The 11,700-nt window shown below is 45.8% G+C and overlaps 1 long non-coding RNA gene across 1 annotated transcript in view; it reads right to left on the minus strand.

The window, feature by feature from the left end:
* Positions 1–11,323, minus strand: part of LOC138528832 (uncharacterized) — a 197,364-nt gene extending 186,041 nt beyond the window's left edge. Inside the window, exon 1 of the long non-coding RNA XR_011284257.1 lies at positions 11,142–11,323. This is a non-coding gene — a long non-coding RNA (uncharacterized lncRNA). The remainder of the gene's footprint in view (positions 1–11,141) is intronic.
* Positions 11,324–11,700: the final 377 nt, after the last annotated feature.

An 11,700-nucleotide genomic window follows, 5' to 3' on the forward strand; every position in this document is an offset into this window, starting at 1 on the left:
GTTTCGATGGAAATGCACTTTTACATGTAAAAGATAGCCTTGCGATGTTTTGATAAACAATGCTTTTTTTCCGATGGTGTGGCATTTCGATGCTTTTTTTCGATTAAATGACTAGGAATCCAGGTGGACTGCAAGCTACGTTCCTTTGGCAACTGGCAAACATCCAGGGAATTCGAGGGCCAGTGGATTGGTTGTGACCCAAGCCATATCACAGAGGAGACAAACAGCAGCACTGGTTGCCATAGTGGAATGGAAGGCAACATGGCAGATGCCCCTCTTGACAGCTTGCTGCGTGAATCGAGAATCGAGGGACAGTAGCTGTGGAAGGGAATTCAAATGTTGTTAGCCAATCCCAGAGCTGAGCAGTCTGTGCATCACAGCTGAATTCAATCTGTCAAATGCAGAGGCGAACGGTGCATCAGCATGTGCAACAAAGCGGGGTACAGTTCAATCCAGGTGCTGTGGGTGTTAAAGTGGAGCAGAGGTGGAAGTGTGAGGAGACGAGGATGAGTGAGAATGGAGTGGAGAGCACAGCAAGCAGGAGGAAGGTGGGGAGAAAGTTGCAGATGTGGAGAGAATAAGAAAGTTAGAAAGAGTGTGTGGGAAGAGAATGAACAATGCAGAGAGACCTGGAGGGGAAAGGAAGATATGGCGTGGAGTGAGAAGACATGGAGCGGGAGAATAGAGAACAAAGGAAGCAGCACAGAGGGCAATAACAGGTCAGATGGAGGGAGCTGGAGTCAAAGAGGGCTAGGACAGAAGAGTGAGAAAGGGAATAAGGAGGTCTTGCAAAAAGAGCACCCATCAACCTTGTGCAAGCAACAACTGTGTCAGAGTCAGTCGCAGCATTCAAGGGCTCATAACCAAAGCTCCCCATGAGATCTGACAAAATGTGACCCAGGTGTGACTACAACTAAAACAAGTCTGGGTCCACACGTACTGCAGTTGGGAAGGACCACCAAGAGAACACTCAGCATCCTGAATATGAATGCGAAAGCAAAAAGAAACAACCGAGCCAAGAAAGAAGTCCAGGGGCTACTTAAAACCACATTGACTGTGAGTGAGTTTTGTTTGACTGCCAGGAGGTGGAGCGTCATGGAAGTAAACGATAGACTGACAGACTATGGTCATCAAGCTTGATAGAGTTGCTCCCTTTTGATTTCTGCTAGATGCCCTCATTCAATTACCTGAATCTCCCAAGCTCTGTGTCACAACTTTTACGCAATAGGAAAAGGATACAGATTTTTAAAGGATACAAGATCAGCCTCCGCTTAGGGAACCTCTTCACTCTGGGATAACCTGGATTATAACCAAGATGGTTCTGGGATATCTTGAAACGTGATTTTGCACAAGACTTTCCCCCCAAGAGCGCAGCCTGTAGAAGGTAGTAACTAACAGGCCAGGGGCTTAAGTGGAAAGGCAGGAGCAGCGACAACAGAGCTAGAGGAACAAAGAAACGGATAGTTTAAGATAGCAGCCAAAGGTACAAAATACAATACTTGTTCCCTTCTTGACCCCTCTTACCTGCTTAGATAGGTAGGAAGTCCCGTAACCTGAAAGTGTGTAGTAGGAGGTTGGCTTGATGGTAGAAAATGGAAGTCCCAGTAGAAGAAAGTTTGTGCAAAGATCCACCTAACCCGAACGGCACGAGGGCGCGTCTAATAGTGTCCAAAATAAACCCCAAATATAAACAGCAAAGCGTCCCAAATCCAGGGAGTGACCAGCAGAAACAGGAGAGCGTCCGTTTGGTCACTTCAGTGTGTAGAGCGTTGTCTTCTTGTGAGCAGCGCCGTGTATTTTCCTGTGGTAAAGAGTTCGTATACTTTCTGTGTAGGAAGTAGGCAAAGAACAAATCCAAAATACAAGCCAGGAGTTCGTTAACCAGGGGGAAACAACCGAGGGAGCCAGGAGCCAGAAATCGAGGGAAAAGACGTCAGAATAATCCTTGATACGAAGCCGGGTCAGGAATCAGATAACAGGAAGATAACCGTAGGTAATCGTAGATCGAGTACTCGAACTGAATAGTCAGTTTTAGGAGCACCCGTTACAAGGACACGCCACACTAAGTACTGGGATCTGTTTCAGAACGCAAGTCACGTTGTGGGCGTTTCCCGTGACTGCGAGCCGAAGGAATTCTGGACCTTGTAGTGCGGCGGATTCCGTGGGCTGAAAACAGTCTCCAGGGCAGTTTCCAACTGGAAGTAGATATCTGCAAGTGTCTTGAAATAGGAATGCGGGGCATGACAGTACCCCCCCGCAAAGGACGACCACCCCTGCGGGCACGCAGTCTTTCCAACCAAAAGGCCCGCAAGAGCCGGGGTGCATGCAGATTCGAGGCCGGTTCCCAAGTCCTATCTTCAGGACCGTAACCCTTCCAATCAATCAGGTAGAAACGTACTCCACGACGCAGACGGGAGTCCAATATAGCATGTACTTCATATTCATCATCACCCTGTACCATAACTGGAGCAGGGGCGACAGGAAGTCGAGTGCCAGGTACAAAAGGACGGAGTAGAGATACATGAAAGACTGGGTGAATCCGCCAATGGGATGGGATGTCCAAACGGACAGCAACCGGATTGAGACAAGAAAGGATCTTGTAGGGACCCACATAACGGGGCATGAGTTTCCTTTTACCCCGAATGTTGAGGTGTTTGGTTGCCAACCAGGCACGATCACCGGGGACATAGGAGGGGGCAGGCGACCGATGTTTGTCCGCTTGCGTCTTTGTCCGGAGTTGTGCAGCTTGTAGATGTAATATAACGGAATTCCGTATAGCAATCAGAGTGTCTCTCGTGGATTTTGCTGCAGGGATTTGATCCAAGGAAGGTAAGACAGGTGGAAGTATTCTTGGATGTAATCCATACAAGGCGTAAAATGGGGAACATCCTGTTGAAGTATGTCGAGAGTTGTTATAAGCAAACTCCGCTGTCCCCAGAACGGATAACCAATTTGTCTGATGCTGTAAACACAGGCAACGAAGGTATTGTTCCATGGTGCCATTTGTGCGTTCGGTTTGTCCGTCCGTTTGAGGATGATAAGATGATGAAAGCCGTGCATCAATCCCCAAAGAATGGGTAAGGGCTTTCCAGAACCGTGAAGTAAATTGAGTACCCCGGTCAGAAATCATGATTGTGGGTAGTCCGAAGAATCGTACCACATGATCGAAAAAAAGAGTAGCCAATGAGGAGGCGGTAGGTATACCTGAGCACGGTACAAACCGTGCCATTTTAGTGAATACGTCCACCACCACCAGCACCGTTGACATTCCCTTAACCAAGGGCAGTTCCACCACGAAATCGAGTGACACCGTATGCCATGGGCGTGGAGGAAGCGGCATGTTCATTAATAGACCAAATGGTTTCCCTGGTTGTCTTTTACATTGTATACATATTGCACACGTAGATACGTATGCCGCGGTATCCTTTTTCATACCTGGCCACCAACACCATCTATGTAGCAGGTCATAGGTTTTAAGCTGGCCTGGATGTGCAGCTAACGGGGTATCATGGGCCCATTCCAAAGCCTTCCGTCTGGTGTGGTTGTCAGGTAAGTATAAAAGACCATGAACATAAGGAAGACCTGTGACAACCTGGGCACCCAAGGTGTCGAGATAAGCGGCATGTTCATTGGCCCACTGTCGAACTTGATCCAGAAGTGAGGGGGAGACCGAACAAACACAAATGACAGAACCCGAAGGTAGCATAGGGGTAACCGAGTCCCGGGTGTCGAAATCGGCACCGACTCGGGATAATGCATCTGCCTTTCCGTGGAGAGGTCCAGGGCGATAAGTGACTATAAAGTCAAATAACGTGAAAAACAAATGCCAACGTATTTGTCGAGCATTGGTACATTTTGCGTTGGAAAGGGCCTGTAAATTCCGATGGTCAGTGTACACAGTTACTGGATGTCGAGCACCCAGAAGATGGTGTCTCCACTCCTTAAAGGCTGCTCGAATTGCTAGGAGTTCCCTTTCCATAACAGTGTAATTACGTTCAGCCTGAGACAATTTACGGGAGTAATAAGCCACCGGATGTAGTTGTTGTGTAGTGGGGCAGATCTGCGACAAAATAGCCCCCACCGCGATAGCGGATGCGTCAGCCTCCACTATAAACGGAAGGGAAGGGTTCGGGTGTTGCAGAACGGGAGCAGTAGTAAAGGCCTCCTTTAATGCCTCAAAGGCCGACTGGGCTTTGCAATCCCAAAGGAATGGAATCTTCGGGCTAGTGAGACGGGTCAAGGGCGCTACTATCTCAGAAAATGAGGCAATAAAGCGTCTGTAAAAGTTCGAGAAACCCAAAAAAGATTGAAGTGCCTTTACAGAATCTGGGACTGGCCAGTCCCTTACTGCTTTAACCTTGGAAGTACACATGAGCACCCCATTCGCAGATATCTGAAACCCCAAAAACTCAACTGATGATGCATGGAATACACATTTTTCCAATTTGGCATAGAGAGAGTGTGTACGTAATCGCTGCAGTACAGAGCGAACGTGTTGGATATGTTGGGTGAGGGAATCCGAGAAGATCAAGATGTCATCTAAGTAGATCACGACATAGCAATCTAGTACATCTCCGAAAATATCATTAACAAAATGTTGGAATGTAGCTGGAGCATTGCAAAGTCCAAAGGGCATGACGCAATACTCATATAGTCCAAACTTTGTTTTGAAAGCGGTTTTCCACTCATCCCCGCTTCGTATCCTCACCAAATTATATGCCCCTCTAAGATCCAATTTGGTAAAAATAGTGGATGATGTCATCTTATCAAGCAACTCCGTTATGAGGGGCAATGGGTACTGGTTCTTGACTGTTACCTTGTTTAAGGCTCTGTAATCCACGCAAGGGCGTAGATCCCCTTCTTTTTTCGGTACGAAGAAGATAGGTGAGGCAGCAGGGGACCGGGAAGGTCGAATATGTCCCAGAAGCAATGCCTTCTCCACATACTCTTTCAAGTGTTCTTCTTCGTTTCGGGTCAGAGAGTAAACACGACCATGAGGTACTACTGCCCCAGGTACCAAATCAATGGGACAATCATAACAACGATGCGGAGGGAGTTTTTCTGATAACCCTTTGTCAAACACATCGGAAAAGTCTTGGTATACTGCTGGTAGTTCGGGATTAGAGTCTCCCAGCGTGGCATTAACAGAGGAGATGTTAGATACCAAAGCCAAACAGGGAGACGAAGGTGTCGCACCGGGGCTTCGAGAACAATGTTGGGTACAGAACGCAGAAGCAAAATGAACTGTTTGTTTAACCCAATCAATAATTGGGTTATGAGTCCGGAGCCAAGAAAGACCAAGAATGATCCCGAATTGCGGGGCTGAAATAAGGTCGAAAACTATTTGCTCAATGTGTTCTCCCGAGGTAGACATGCGAAGTGGGACAGTCTGTTCCGTTATCCATCCGGACACCAGATGAGAACCATCCACTGCGTGTACTTCCTCAGGTGTAGTTTTCGGAACCACAGGTATACCATAGTGTTGAGCTAATTGTATGTCCATATAGTTTCCACTAGCCCCCGAATCGATCATAACTGGACTGGTGAAGGCCTCAACACCCGGGAGGACGAAACGCATGGCAAGATAGACGTGTGAGGAGGAAGGGTACTGGTCCGAGCCATCCATATTGCGACTCATCCTTAGGGCTCGATTTAAGGACGAGTCCTGGCGTTTCCCGCTACCTTAACAGGTCTCTTGGGACATGCACGAATGAAATGGCCGGATTGACCGCAATAGAAACACAGGTTGTTAACCATACGTCGTTCTCGTTCTGTTTTGGTTAAGGGACCTCTGATGGCCCCTATTTGCATTGGCTCGGTTTCTCCTGAGGGAGTAGCAGGAGTTGTTTCTGCTTTGACTGAGAAGCGAAGGTCAGGAACACGCCGTTCGCCACGTCTTTGCCGTAGCCGAGCGTCAACTTGTAGGACCAAGTCCAACAGTTCCGGGAAGCCCGTTGGTAAAGCTGGTACCACTGATAAGGAGTCTTTCAACTCATCCGAAAGACCCTTATAGAAGACAGCTGCCTTCTTCTGTTCGGGCCAGGTGGTTTCTGCTGCCAATTGGTTAAAGCGAGTGAGGTAAGACAGAAGATCTGATTTGCCTTGACTGATAGCAAGGAATTCAAGGTCTGAGGTTTGTGCCTTGTAACGCATATCAAATACGCTATTCATAGACTGAATAAGGGCATCAAAGTTATATAGGGCTGGATCATTGGCTTCGAGTAAAGGGTTAGCCCAAGCCGCCGCTGTTCCTCCCAGATGGGAAAGGAGAAACGCTGCTTTGGTAACAGCGTCAGGAAATGCCAATGGTCGACAAAGAAAATGTAAACGGCATTGATTGACAAAGGTCCGATAAGTCTTAGGATCTCCATAGAAGCGTTCTGGAGGGGCCAAAGGGAAAGGTCCAGGAAGCACAATGGGTGCAGACGATTGTGCCTGGGGTACAGGAGGGGCTGCTGCAGCAGCGGCATCACCGAACTCCTCATCGGGGGGTAAGGGCTGCACAAAACTCTGTAGCACATCCATACGTTGATGGAGAGTCGCATTAGCAGATGCCATATCGGTGCGTAAGGTCGCAAAGGCTTGTATCAAAGCCGCCATTGGATCCGCTCCCGTTTCCATAACCGATAGGCAAAAGTAATAGGCTCCTAAATCTGTCACAACTTTTACGCAATAGGAAAAGGATACAGATTTTTAAAGGATACAAGATCAGCCTCCGCTTAGGGAACCTCTTCACTCTGGGATAACCTGGATTATAACCAAGATGGTTCTGGGATATCTTGAAACGTGATTTTGCACAAGACTTTCCCCCCAAGAGCGCAGCCTGTAGAAGGTAGTAACTAACAGGCCAGGGGCTTAAGTGGAAAGGCAGGAGCAGCGACAACAGAGCTAGAGGAACAAAGAAACGGATAGTTTAAGATAGCAGCCAAAGGTACAAAATACAATACTTGTTCCCTTCTTGACCCCTCTTACCTGCTTAGATAGGTAGGAAGTCCCGTAACCTGAAAGTGTGTAGTAGGAGGTTGGCTTGATGGTAGAAAATGGAAGTCCCAGTAGAAGAAAGTTTGTGCAAAGATCCACCTAACCCGAACGGCACGAGGGCGCGTCTAATAGTGTCCAAAATAAACCCCAAATATAAACAGCAAAGCGTCCCAAATCCAGGGAGTGACCAGCAGAAACAGGAGAGCGTCCGTTTGGTCACTTCAGTGTGTAGAGCGTTGTCTTCTTGTGAGCAGCGCCGTGTATTTTCCTGTGGTAAAGAGTTCGTATACTTTCTGTGTAGGAAGTAGGCAAAGAACAAATCCAAAATACAAGCCAGGAGTTCGTTAACCAGGGGGAAACAACCGAGGGAGCCAGGAGCCAGAAATCGAGGGAAAAGACGTCAGAATAATCCTTGATACGAAGCCGGGTCAGGAATCAGATAACAGGAAGATAACCGTAGGTAATCGTAGATCGAGTACTCGAACTGAATAGTCAGTTTTAGGAGCACCCGTTACAAGGACACGCCACACTAAGTACTGGGATCTGTTTCAGAACGCAAGTCACGTTGTGGGCGTTTCCCGTGACTGCGAGCCGAAGGAATTCTGGACCTTGTAGTGCGGCGGATTCCGTGGGCTGAAAACAGTCTCCAGGGCAGTTTCCAACTGGAAGTAGATATCTGCAAGTGTCTTGAAATAGGAATGCGGGGCATGACACTCTGGGTCTATTTGAGTTGTTAAGACAAACCGGTTTGAACGTATTTTCTCGAGTTCTGGGTTCTCTGTTGATGCTCGACCATGAAAGGTCAGATGGAGAGGGAGTGATACATTGGGCCCCCAACACTGTGGGAGGAGAGGAAGAGGAGGTAAAGTGAGATGCCATGATTAAACGTGGATTCGCTTCATCTGCCAGGATACACTGTCTCAATTTTCCTTCTTGTATTGTATTGTTTATTTATTTATAGAGCACACCGGGCCGTTAAGCAACTTTGCGCTTGCAGGAAGTAGAATCTTAGGTTACAGGTACATAAATATTATATATTTCTTATGTTACAGGATCACATATACCCCATTTCTTATGTTACAGTGTCACATAGCTTACAAATAGGATATGTTACAGTTTCAAATATTTTACATTAAAATAAACAGACGATTCGATACAACTGAGGCTTTAGCAGTCATTGGTGTGAAGCCAGAGTTTGACATTAGCTTTGAACACATGGAAGGAAGGAGAAGCTCTGAATGAGTCTGGGATGGAGTTCCAAAGATGAGCTGCTAGTACTGGGAAGCTGGCCCCTCCAGTTCTTTTCAGTTTGAAGTTGGGGATTTTGATACTATTCGATTCGGCCTTTCTGATGGGTCGTTCAGAGGTGTACTTTGTGAATTTCTCTGTGAGGTTTGCAGGTGCTTTATTATTCATACAGTTGTGTGTAATATTCAGAGTTTTAAGTTTGATACGGTCATTGATGGCCAGCCAGTTGACGGCTCTTCTTTGGTCAGATATGTGTTGCCCTTTAGGAACGTCTAGTGCTGCCCTAAGGACATTGTTCTGCAGGGTTTGGAGTTTGTTGGTATTGTGTTTACTGGTGCCTAGGTACAATGCATTTCAGTAGTCTAATTTGGAGAGGATGAGGGCTCGCGCTATGGTGGTACAACACTCTGTGGACAGGTATGGTTTGCAAGCGTGAATAAGTTTGCAGGTGTAACTAGTTGCTGAGGCTGCAGCATTTACTTGCTTATCGAGTGTGAGAGCTGAATCTAAATAGAATCCTAAGGTTTTAACTTCCTTGGCTACCTTGATTTTGATGCCATCAATAGTGATGGAATTGTACAAGTGGGATAATTTGTTGAGTTTACTGGTGGACGCGATGATTAAGAGCTCGGTTTTATCGTTGTTAAGACATAGGCCATGTGTGGCCATCCAGACTTTACTTATGAGGCTGGTGTCATTGTCATAGTCTCCTTGGATTGGGATAAGAATCTGTGTGCCATACGTAATTGGTATATGAGACCCCTAGTTTGTCCAAGATATCAAAGAGAGGCTTTGTAAAAATATTGTACAAAGTGGGGGAAACACATGACACTTGAGGGATTCCACAGGTGATGGGGACTGGATCCGCTGCTGATGTAGGTGTGAAGACTCTTATGGTTCTCTTATCCAAGAATGAGTCATTCTAAGATTCTTTGATTTTAGGACTGGGTTTGCCTCAGTGCAACATCAGAGCTCTTTTTGCTCTTGCAAATCATTTTTTATAAACTCTGTTGCTGTGACTACTATTCCCATAGTTCAGTTTCATAGCTCTCCTTCTCTCACGGTATTTATTAGACACCTTGGTACTTGGACTACAGCTCCCAGACATCACTTTCCGAGTGTTCCCTTGCTCACAGTCTATTTTGGACACCTGCCTAATTTAATCACTGTTCCCAGAACTCAGGGTGTGAACTTTCCCTCTCTCACAGTTATTAATGGACACTTTGGTAATTGTACTACAATACCCAGAGTTCAGTGGCTTTGTGTTGATTCTCTGGCAGTCTTTTAATAGTGTTTGGTACTTGAACTAAAATCCCCAGAATTCAGTGCTCAAACTCTCCTTTTCTCACCCACTTTATCTGATTCTTCTGTACCTGGACTACAATGCCCCCCATGGAGAGCCAGGCCCAAGCTGTTCAGGGTATTTCTTTCACTCGACCCTGACCTCTAACTTATTCTCCTTCCATCTCTGATTTTCCCATGTATTTCCAACATGACCAGCTTCTTTGACTTTTCACTTCACATTGCTCTGGTCTCCAGATGTCAGTTACTTTTCTCCAGCTCCCACTGGGCAGTGTGAATTACTCCTCAGCAATAATATTTCCTGTATTCTCTGCCAACTTCCTGTTGCGTTCTCCAGGTTTTGGAAATCATCCAACAGCCTGGAATGTCTAGCAATTTCTTCTGGATTAGGACACAGATAAAGCAAGTGTGTGACCCCCACTGGCCTGTCCTCTTGGCATAGCCTACAGAAATGTTCCACAGACTGAACAGAGCAAAAGGAATGATTTTTCTATGAATAAAAACAATTGCCTTCAAGAGGAAGCTGGGCTTCTGGAAAAGGGGAATTAAAACTGTGCCCATGGTACCGTGCCTATTGCCAACAGAATCAATTGAAGAGCCAAATATACTGTTGCCTGTTTTAGCCATATTAAAAGTCATCTAACTTCACTCAGGATAGTTTCTAAGAGATAGACATCTGGCAGTGGAAGTGGTGCATCTTCTAGTTGACACTCTCAAGTGGCTGAATGAACATCAGGCTGTCCAAATGCTAGAACATGTCCTTTGTCGGCTATAGGCTTCAACTGTTCTTGGACTAATCAACATTGTCACAATATGTTGTCTAGCCACTCTTACCTTTTGGTTCTTCTTGTCCAAAACAGGATTCCATGCACTGGTGGTAATAAGAACCAAATACAACACACGAATAAAGGTAGAGGGAAACCTGAGAGTCCCTGTCTCAAAGATTCAGCCACAGATTAACTGGCTGTCTGCATGGAATTCCAGAAACCACTGTATGTATGTAACTATGTCTGTTGCTGACAATACAATTAGGACCAATTTATTAAGAGAAAATAAAGGTGCCAATGAACATTACACCTCCACCGATATTTCTGCTTACATGCAATGTTTCACACTCTACATTTTTGAATGGGTTCAGGGTGGATGCACCAAGTGAACAATATCGTGTTTGTCCTGCTGTCTTGGTACTTATCTCAATGGAGCATGCAATATATGTTGAGGTACTTAGCTCATAGTAGTGAATGCTCGCTGTTCAAAAATCTTTAACTGTACACGAATTAGAGGGGGCCTGCGCACAAAATATTTTCTTGAAAGGAGTGTCATGGATCACACCAGTAGGAGCACAGGGATAAGATTCTTAAAGAGATTATTTTCACAAAACAAAAGAATGCCTGGCTAGTTCTACTCAAAACAAATCAGTATCAGAAGAAATAGTCTCTTACAGGCACTGCTGTTCTGTAATGCTTACCTGGGACTCCGCAGGAGCGTAATGCCTTTGCAGCTAGAGGAACTGTTATCTGGGCTCTTATTATGTGAAAAACAACAATAATAACAATAGAACTACTGTAACTGCATTGCAGCGTGCCTTTGATAAATCCCTCCCTTCTCACCTGTGCTTATGTTTTGTGGAGCTCTCCTTCCTGTATTCTGCAGGGGCGCGTTGGTTTGAAACTTTCAACTTGAGAGGCTGTAGTGTTCAAAAGATTCTTGTCAGAATAATGTCCTTGCCTCTTTTTAGAGTTATCTTGGGTGGTTTCCTTGGTGAAAAAAAAGATATATAGTTCTTCAGATTCTGAGCAGTCCCTACATTGGCGAGATCTCTCTTTCGAAATGTTTCCCTTTTATTTTGCAGGCTCTTGGTTCCCAGAAATGGTTAGCGGTTGCGGTATGGCTGCGACTGTACTCGGTTTGAGGAAACGTTACAAAAATGTGAGTTTGTCTTAACTGAGTAATTGCAACCTTCAAAGACGAGCGCGGTAATAACTAAGTGAAGAATAACTTGCTGGGACTTCAGGTAAGCAACACATGTAAACTTCTTCTTCCTTATTCACAAAGTTAATAAATTAACGAAAATACATTTTTTTTTGCAGGTTTTCGGAAAACTGTAGTTTCTGTCAGGAGACCGCTGGTAGCGTAACCCACTGTCAGCGGAGAAGACGCGAAGCAAGT

The sequence above is a fragment of the Ambystoma mexicanum genome, chromosome 7q (assembly GCF_040938575.1).
Source record: "Ambystoma mexicanum isolate Mex_15411 chromosome 7q, UKY_AmexF1_1, whole genome shotgun sequence".
Lineage (NCBI taxonomy): Eukaryota > Metazoa > Chordata > Amphibia > Caudata > Ambystomatidae > Ambystoma > Ambystoma mexicanum.